Source organism: Podarcis pityusensis, assembly GCF_964106645.2.
Source record: "Podarcis pityusensis genome assembly, chromosome: 7".
NCBI lineage: Eukaryota > Metazoa > Chordata > Lepidosauria > Squamata > Lacertidae > Podarcis > Podarcis pityusensis.
In genome coordinates this window covers 24,372,585-24,382,544 of record NC_138031.1, presented here as the reverse complement: position 1 = coordinate 24,382,544, position 9,960 = coordinate 24,372,585, and the positions used below count along the sequence as shown (strand labels likewise).

At 49.9% G+C, this 9,960-nt stretch overlaps 1 long non-coding RNA gene across 1 annotated transcript; it reads right to left on the bottom strand.

The window, feature by feature from the left end:
- Positions 1-369: 369 nt before the first annotated feature.
- On the bottom strand, positions 370-8,228 carry LOC308481042. The gene is made up of 2 exons (XR_013988424.1): positions 8,089-8,228; positions 370-729 (listed from the first exon to the last, which is right to left on the bottom strand). It is a non-coding gene; the product is annotated as an uncharacterized lncRNA (long non-coding RNA).
- Between the last annotated feature and the right edge of the window lie 1,732 nt (positions 8,229-9,960).

The following is a 9,960-nucleotide window of genomic DNA, read 5'->3' as shown; positions in this document are numbered from 1 at the left end:
AGCAACACCTCTTCCAAGGGAACGTTAGGAACTTTAGCTCTGCAAGGGATACAGGGGCCACCTGACAACTCACAACATCCTTAGCAAGCTACCATTCCCAGCATCCTTTGTCTCACTTTAGATTGCAGGTGTGCAGTCCTTTCATATATACCGTAACTGAATGCTCCTTCCCAGCAAAAATTCTGTTCTAACCGATGTCATGCATTCAGCTGAAGCTAGTTGGATTTGGGGCAATTTACTCTTTACTATCATCAAGCTAGTTCACTGCTTCTAAGCACAATGCAGTTAACATCGCAGCACTAAGTTCTGAAATCAATAATAAAAAAAGGAACTGCTGAATAATAAATGAGAAACGGATGAAGAACAGGAGCCTCTGAAAGCCTATCGTGCTCTATTTCTTTACGAAAGACCTGGTTCCCCAGTGCCACCAGATGTCAGCATACACTACTTGACTAAAAACAAACATGGGACTTTCTCACAGTGAAATCCTAAAAGCAAAGCAGGTTCCATCCATGCAGAGTTGTGCAAATTTGTCCCTCTTTTTGGACAAACTGGATTGTTTCTGTGCTGCCCCACAGAGAGAAGATTGCCTCAGTCCCATATATCAAATGCCACACATTATGTAGCCTGAATATATATGCAAAACAGTCCAGGTAGATTTCAAACCAATGCTCTCCCAGCCTACGCTTTCTCAGCTGATGCCTTCATCTTTTCCGGCGAAACTCCAATCTGCAAAACATATTCGGAAGTTCTACGCTTCTGCTGAAGAATACGGAGATGATAAAATAAGAACAGCTTTGCAGAAGGAGCTATAGAGCCATATGGCAGGCATATAAATACAAGCCATATTGTCTATCCTGGTGGTTTTCAAACAATCTGCACTCAGAGAATATTTTTCTACATTTATTTGTCTACTGAGGAACCCCTGCATGTTTGCCACTGCATTCCCATGCGCTGGCAAGGATTCTCAGCTGTTTTCTAGAATGGTGAAAGTTCTAGGACTGAGCTCTCCATTTGCCTCACAGAGTAAAGACCAGGGATGTTGCATCCAACTCTTCATCTGCTCAGATCCCTAGTGCACCCTAGAACATGCCCAGCTCTCTTCTGTGGATCTGCTATTGCTAAGGAAACTTGGCTAATGGCAAGTGATTTCCCTTTCAGGACGCTGCTAATTAATGAGCCCCAGTAATGGGCTTGGGCGGAACATGGGTGGCGCTGTGGGTTAAACCACAGAGCCTAGGACTTGCCGATCAGAAGGTCGGCGGTTCGAATCCCCACAATGGGGTGAGCTCCCGTTCCTCGGTCCCTGCTCCTGCCAACCTAGCAGTTTGAAAGCATGTCAAAGTGCAAGTAGATAAATAGGTACCACTCTGGCAGGAAGGTAAACGGCATTTACATGCGCTGCTCTGGTTTGCCAGAAGCAACATAGTCATGCTGGCCACATGATCTGGAAGCTGTACACTGGCTCACTCAGCCAACAAAGCGAGATGAGCACTGTGATGAGTATGAGTTACTCGTGCGTAAACTGGTGCCTCTCTAGGCTAATTTGTCTTGTTAAACCTTTCTGACTGCACAGCCCTTTCTAATCATGACTGTCTCAGTCACTAGCAGAATCCGTCAGTGGGCGTTTCTTGAATCTCTTCCAACATAAGAGTTGTTTGACACCCAGTCTCCTCCTCCTCTCACTGCGCGGGAGCCTTCTGCGCAGGGAGGGCGTAGGTAGCGGAGGACCTGTCCCCTCCTCACTGAGTTCCAGTGAAGAGTCCGGGAGCCCTCTCTCCGATTTCCCCATCTGCCCACTTTTGTTCTTGGTGTTGCGCTTAAATGCTTCCCCCTCCACTGAGCTGCTTCTCCCCCTGCTGCTGGGTCTTTCTCCAGCATCATCTAGGAGCCTCCCCTTCGCCTCCCGCTCCGATGTCAGTTCCCTGACATCCACCTCCCCCCCAGAATCCCCTCCACCCCTGGACCGACCTGTGGGACCAACTTCGTCCCCTTCGTCGGCCGAGGAGGCGGGGAACCCCCGGAAGGAACTGTCACCATCTTCTGTGGATTCGAAACCCGCTTCCCACCCACTCTTCCACCTGCCAACGGGGTGGTCTTCCCAGTCTGATTCTTCTTCCTCCGAAACCTGTCCTCCCTCCTCCTCGGAGTCAGAAAATCCCTCAAAAACCTCTTCCTCATCTGTGGTTCCAAATTGCTCCTCCCAGAATCTCTCCAGGGGTTTGGGTTTGTCCGGGAACCGGCGGTGGAATACCTCCACCAGATACCTGTCCTCGAAGGCTTCCGTGGGGACCCACGTGTTTTCGGACCTGGGTTCCCCTTCCCACGCTACCAAATACTCCACCCGGCGCCCTTGCCACCTTGAGTCCAGTATTTCCGTGGCCCTGTGGTGGTGTTCCCTTTCTTCTACCTGCGGGTGTGTGGTGACTTCTCCCTCTTGCCCCTGGAATTCCCGCCCTTCCCTATGCGGTGAGAGCAGGGACCTGTGGAAAACCGGGTGTATTTTCATGCTATCAGGCAACTTGAGCTTAAATGCCACGGATTAACTTGCTGTGTTACCTCAAAAGGTCCCAGCCGTCTGGGCTGCAACTTCTTGCACCCCCCTTTGAAAGGTAGCCCTTGGGTGGACAACCACACCCGGTCCCCCACCCGTATGGTCTCCCCTTCCCTGCGGTGCTTGTCTGCCTGCCTCTTGTAAGTTTCCTTGGCCCGCTCCAAGTTCATCTTAAGTTGCTGGTGTAGGGCCTCCATTTCTTCCACAAACTGCTCTGCAGCGGGTACGCTCCAGCTTTCCTCCCCACTCCCCGGGAAGGCCCTGGGATGACACCCATGGTTGGCCATGAATGGGCTCATTCCAGTGGACACGTGTTCCGCGTTGTTGTACGCGAATTCAGCCAGCGCTAGTTTTTCTACCCAATCGTTCTGCCTCTCGCTGACATAGCATCGTAGGTATTGCTGGAGTATACTGTTCGCTCTTTCTGCTTGCCCGTTGGTCTCTGGGTGTCTCGCCGTCGAGAAACCCACCTCCACCTGCAGCAAGCTCATGAGCTTCCTCCAGAACCGGGAAGTAAATTGTTTTCCGCGGTCGGAGATAACCCTCAAGGGGGCGCCATGCAGCCGGAATATGTGCTCCACAAACAACCGGGCTGTTTCCTCTGCCGTTACAGCATGTGAGCAAGCTATAAAATGGCACATTTTTGTCAGTAGGTCGACCACTACCATGACTGCTGTCTTTCCCCGGGACTTGGGCAAATCTGTCATAAAATCAATGGATACCACCTCCCAGGGTTTCCCCGGCGTGGGTAAGGGTTCCAGTAATCCTGTGGGGGCAGCCCGCTCCCCCTTTGCCCTTTGGCAGCAGTCGCACCCCCGTACATATTCCCGTACATCCTCCCTCACCCTGGGCCACCAGAACTGCCTGGTCACAAGCATCATGGTTTTGTGCTGTCCAAAGTGCCCTGCTGTGGGGTTGTCGTGGAGTTGTTTGAGTACCTTTCCCCTCAGGGTCTCCCCCGGTACGTACAGCGCTCCCCTATAGTACAGTACCCCTTCCTTCTCCTCAAACCCTTCTTGGGTCCCTCTTCCGTCTCGTAGTTCCCGGATTTTAGTTTGCGCGAACACGTCGTTTCTGGTCAGCCCGGCTAGTTCTCGTTTCCCCACCAAAGTTCCCCCACACACCCATCGGTCCTCGGGGATCACGTGTCGTTTCTCCGGCGGCCCCTCTCCTTCCAGGTACTCCGGTTTACGCGAGAGAGCGTCTGCTCTTACGTTTTCCTCTCCGGGCACGTATCGGATTTCAAAGAAAAACTTGGAGAACTCCTGTGCCCATCGAATCTGTCTCTGGTTGAGTACTCGTGCGGTTCTCCAGTACTCCAAGTTCTTGTGATCTGTGCAAACCTGGATCTGTTGTTGCGCCCCTATCAGTAGATGACGCCAACGACGAAAGGCCGCATAGATTGCCAGCAGTTTGCGGTCATACACTGTATAGTTTTGCTCCGACTTGCTCAGTTTTCTCGAGAAAAAGGCACACGGTTTCCATTCCTGCTTGCCCCTCCCTGGCTGCAAAAGGACCGCCCCTACGGCTCTGTCGGACGCGTCGGTCTCTAGCCTCAGGGGTTTCTCCAGATCTACGTGCAGGAGTTGCTCTTCCGATGCGAACGCCTTCTTCAGTTTTTCGAAGGATTGCTGGGCCTCTTCTGTCCACACAAACTTCTTTTTGCTACTGAGACAATCCGTGATGGGCGCTGTCAAGTGGGCGAAGTTCTTGATGAACTTCCTGTAGAAGTTGCTGAACCCTAGGAACCTCTGTACGTCCTTCCGTGTTTTGGGAGCCTTCCACTCCAGCACTGCCTGCACCTTGCTTGGGTCCATCGCTAAGCCTTTGTCAGACAACTTGTACCCCAGAAACTCGACTTCTCTGGCGTGAAACTGACATTTTTCCAGCTTGACCCACAACTGGTGCTTCTGCAGTCGTTGTAACACTTCCCTGACGTCTCTAACATGTTGCTCCTCATTGTCCGAATAAATTAAGACGTCGTCCAAGAAGGCTACGCAGTTCTTGTACAGCAGAGACCCCAACACGTGGTGCATGAAAGCTTGAAAACAGGCGGAGCCCGACTGTAATCCAAAAGGCATAACTAAGTACTCAAAGGCACCTAGGGGTGTGAACATTGTGGTCTTCCATTCGTCCCCCTCCCTCATCCTGATCAAATTGTATGCGCCCCTGAGGTCCAGCTTGGTAAAAATTTTGCCTTTCCTCACTCGCGTTAAAATGTCATCAATCCTGGGCATTGGGAAGGTCACGGGTTCTGACACCAAATTGACAGCTCTATAGTCCACTACGAGCCTGGGTTTATTTGTGTCCTTTTTGTCCACAAAGAACACCGGACTGCCCCCTACTGCCTTTGATTCTCTTATGAAGCCTCTTTTCAGGTTCTTGTCAATAAATTCTCGCAACTCCTTCATCTCCCTGTCAGACATGGCGTACAGCTTACCCACTGGCAGCTGAGCCCCCGGAAGCAAGTTGATCTGGCAGTCAAAGGGCCTATGGGGTGGCAGTCTATCTGCCTCCTTCTCGCTGAAGACCTCCCGCAGATCTGCGTATTGTGGCGGCACCTCCCCTTTCCGCTCCACCGCCATCCCAGCCACCCTGGCCACGGTCATTCTTGGGGCTTCCCCCCCTAGACAGTGTTCCAGGCAGTAAGCTGACCCAAAGGTGACTGTCCTCTGATGCCACGCCACCACTGGATCATGTTGTGCTAGCCAGCTCATCCCTAATATTATTGGGGGCCCTGCTAGTGAGGCGACGTGAAAGGCGATGGTCTCCGAGTGCCTGGACACCCTCATTCTCATTGGTGGGGTCTGGTGTGTCACTTCCCCTCCTAGAAGCTCCCTGCCATCAATGGTGGTCACTTGCAAGGGAAAATCCAAAGGCAGTAAGTGGAGCTGGTGCTCTAATGCAAAGTCTTTGCTGAAGAAATTACATGAGCTGCCTGAATCCAGCATCCCTTTCACCTTGACTGGGTGCCCGTTTGGGAGTTCTAGCACCACTTCGATGGCTATTGCCGCCTTGGGGGGGGTCTGGTTGGGGCACTTTTACTGGTGGCTGGCCTGGCTGTTGTGCCCCTTGATTGGCAGCCAAGTGTTCCCGTTTCCCTGTTCCTGTTCCTTTACCACCTCCTCCTCACCCCCTGCGGCTCCCACCATTCCTTGCCAGGCCTTTCTTTGAGGGCAGGCTCTGGCAAAATGGCCTGGCCGCTGGCAAAGGTAACACTTCTTGGAGGTTTTCCAATCCTTTCCCTCCTTTTTGCGCCCTTCGCTGGTGCTTGAAACTTCCCGTGCACGTGCCCCATCTATTTCCATTGGCTCTGCTGGCGGGGAAGGCTGCCTTGGTATTTCAGGAATGCGGTAGTCATGGCAACGTTGCTCTCTCCCTTCCCGCCTCTCCTGGGCCCGCGCTTCCTGGCGCACGCCAATCACAAGCACAGCCTTGGTCAGCTGATCCATCCCCTGTGGGCGGGGTGCGCGGGAAAGTTCATCCTTAACCGTTGGGGACAACCCCTCCTCGAATAACATCTGTATGGGTTCGGAGTCCAGTTGCCACCCGAGGCGGTGAACTATCATGGCAAAGCGCGACCAGTAGTCCCTAACTGACTGGCTCCCCTGTTTACAGTTCATCAATTCCTGCTTTGTCACACTTTTTTGAACATCAGTGGAAAACATTGCGTCCATTGCTTGGAAGAATTTCCTCAGGTCCTGCATGGCGGCATTCTGCGTCGCCATAAGGGGCCTGACCCATTCCCTGGCCCCGTCCTGCAGGTGACCCACAATATATGCCACCCGCGCCGCGTCGTCTTCAAAATCGTCATGCTGCAATTCCAATGCGTACTCTATTTCCGTTCGAAACGCACTGTATTCTTGCGGCTTCCCCCCAAATTTGTGCACCAGTCCCGGTACCTTCCTTGCTATGGGGGTGGGTCTGACCTGTGCATCTTGAGACCGCCTTTCGTCCAGCCGCGCCGTCAGAATGGCCACATGCTGCTCCAACTCTCGGTTCCTCTCCACCAGCGTTTGCCCTCCAGCTGCTCCCCCCTGGGTGCTGGCTTCTCCGGGCTTGCTCATGATGCTGCCTGCCTGCTGCTGCGCACGAGCAACTTTCAGGGACTGACGGATTGCTGTGGTGAGTATGAGTTACTCGTGCGTAAACTGGTGCCTCTCTAGGCTAATTTGTCTTGTTAAACCTTTCTGACTGCACAGCCCTTTCTAATCATGACTGTCTCAGTCACTAGCAGAATCCGTCAGTGGGCGTTTCTTGAATCTCTTCCAACATAAGAGTTGTTTGACACCCAGTCTCCTCCTCCTCTCACTGCGCGGGAGCCTTCTGCGCAGGGAGGGCGTAGGTAGCGGAGGACCTGTCCCCTCCTCACTGAGTTCCAGTGAAGAGTCCGGGAGCCCTCTCTCCGATTTCCCCATCTGCCCACTTTTGTTCTTGGTGTTGCGCTTAAATGCTTCCCCCTCCACTGAGCTGCTTCTCCCCCTGCTGCTGGGTCCTTCTCCAGCATCATCTAGGAGCCTCCCCTTCGCCTCCCGCTCCGATGTCAGTTCCCTGACAAGCACCACAACCCCAGAGTCGGTGAAGACTGGACCTAATGGTCAAGGGTCCCTTTACCTTTAATGGGCTTGGGCAGCCTGAAGGGAGTGGGCCAGATTAATTTAGGAGTCCAGCTATAAGAAGCCTGTGCAAGGACTTCCCTAGCTCAATGGGGCTTTCCCCTCCTCCCTGTGTGCCCCCTATGAGCCCCAGGTTGGCTTGCAGGGGTCAGGAGAACCCACAATGCAGTGCACAGTGGGAAGAGAGGGGGAATTGTTCCATCTGGCAAGCTGATATGCATGCACTGATGGAGCAATTGCCATAGGATGCCATTGTACTCCACCCACTGTGCAGGCAAAGTAGCAAGAGTTTAGCTGCCTTGAGAGATGGTAAGCACTGTCGATCTACCTTGATCACTTCTCGGTGGAACCAAAATGCTTAAATGCTTCCTGAAAATACACAATTCTTCAGCAACTCAGTGTTTTTTAACTCTGATTCAGCAGTTAAACCTGGTGGAATGTGCTTAAACGTAGTCCAGAGCTAACTTTTAAAAGGGTAAAGCTTTGAAATATAGAACACAGAAAGCTGCCTTATACATGGCAGATCTTTGGTCCATCTAGCTCAAAACTAGCCACACCGGCCTCCCCCAGCTTGGTGCCCTCCAGAAATTTTGGGTTACAACCCTGATCAGCCCCAGGGACATGGCCAACGGTCAGGGATGATGAAATCTGTAGTCCATAATATCTGGAAGGGAAAGCCTGGCCTACTTTGACTGGCAGAGACATGGCATTAGCTCTGTTTAGACATAACACCAAACCATAGTTCGACATTACTTGAATGAGCCTTAGGCTCACAAAATTCCTTCTCCTCTCTCACATACACGCCAATTTGCTCTGGCACTTTTACTTTTGTGGCCAACAATAGCTTGCCGTTACATCCAAATAATTTGACTAGCGTTTCCAGTTTTGGTTTACAGGCAAACTATTGTTTGTACAAACCATGGTTTACATCTGTAGATTATTATTTTTTGCATCCGTTGTTGGCTCTGGTTCCATCTACTTTTGGTCTCCTTGGCTTCTGGCCCACCAGCCCCAATGGGCAGTAGCCTCTTAGGGAGGCTGTAACATTCTGTTGCCTCCGCAGGCTATTCATTTCTTAAGCTTTGGTTACCCCTCTGTTATGTCCTGCTTACCACATCCCTTTGTGACATTTGAGTGGTTCAACCAATTACTGCCAGGGGGATTTATCATGTCACTGACACTACCATAATATTTGTTAGTACACGGCAATCAAAATGTAGATACATACTTCAGGTTATACTGTGTGCTCCCTTAAGGCAGAGTACTTTCTGATCAGCCCACTGTAAGAAACCAAATGAAATGACTTGGATAGGTGCATAATTTGCTTACTTCACGCACACATGTGCAGACACACACGCACTCAGACACACAACCCACACACCAGTTTTCTGTTAACAATGTTACTGAACCCTTTTTGAAAACAATTGGTATGTAAAATATGTTTTGCAGAAATGCCACGCAAGATTTACCTTCCTTCAGGGGAGGTAAATCTTTTCTTGTCATGAATTTGATTCTGTGTTTAGAATCTGCAGAACATTCCTTATCATATTTATTATGTTTCCACCATATTATAACAATTTTAAAGTTAAAAGGTCAGTGGTTTATTCCATATTTCATGGCTGTGTCCCCTTTCTGGCTTGTTTAGGCATCAGGAACTGATCTTTCTTTTGAAAATAACTTTTTGTGTGTGTGTATTAAAGGTCGTTTGATATATAGTATTTAGAGATTGGCTTTTTACTGTGGGTATAAACATGATGGAAAGAATAATGTAAGAGAGAGAGAGAGAGAGAGAGAGAGAGAGAGAGAGAGAGAGAGAGTCCTAAATTGAAATCAAGCTGTACCAGACAAGGAAGTTGATTATAGATGGAAAAGATTCATGGGGATTTCAATCAGAGAGGCTTATGGGCGTAACACATAGAGCTGGTTGTTGTGGATCATCTTGTTCCATGTCCAGTTTTCACACATATGGAATAAATGGAATCTACCCAAATTCCAAGCCCCCAAGGCTTTCTTTAGCTTTGTAATTTACTCTTACAAGAAAAAAATTTTGTGTGTTTTTTGAAGGACAGTAATCCCACCACATATGCATAGTGGGGTGGGGTGGGGTGGGGGAGGCAACTTCACTTTCTAGTTGATTGAGAATTTTTGGGTTGGGCTTTAAAAACAATAATAACAACGCAGAACAGTTTGGAGAAATACATGACGAATCTATATAATCCAGTGCAATAGTTTCTCTTCCATAAAACAGGCACAGCTTGGCGAGTTCAAGAATTTCTCATTTGATTATCATAGGTTATAAAATCACTATTAAAGTATGGAGTATATATAAAGTAAAGTTATTAAAGTTGGTTTTGTTTCAACATTAGGGGTGAGTGGTGCCCTCTGGAAATGGGATGGCTATCAACTCTAGTCTTGCTGGAAAACACACAAAGAGAGCTCGCCGTGTGGGAGTCTTTGCAAAAAGACAATTGTGAATTGGGCTTTTCCTTATTCGTTTGCAGAAAGCATTCGTGCTCCCAGTTGGTGGATGACCTTGTGTTTTGCAGTCTTCCTCTTCCATTTGGGATTTTGACTGATGGAGAACCAAACTAAATGTCTTGAGGCAGTTGTTGACATTTCTATCACATTCACATATGAAGCACATGAGGTTCTGTTTATAAAGAGGTGGGGAAACACTGTTCCTCCAGTTGTTGTTGGACTCCAACTTTCAGCAGCAGCCAGTGAGTATGTTCGGGGTTGGTGGAAGTTGTTGTCGTTGTTGTTTAGTCGTTTAGTCGTGTCCGACTCTTC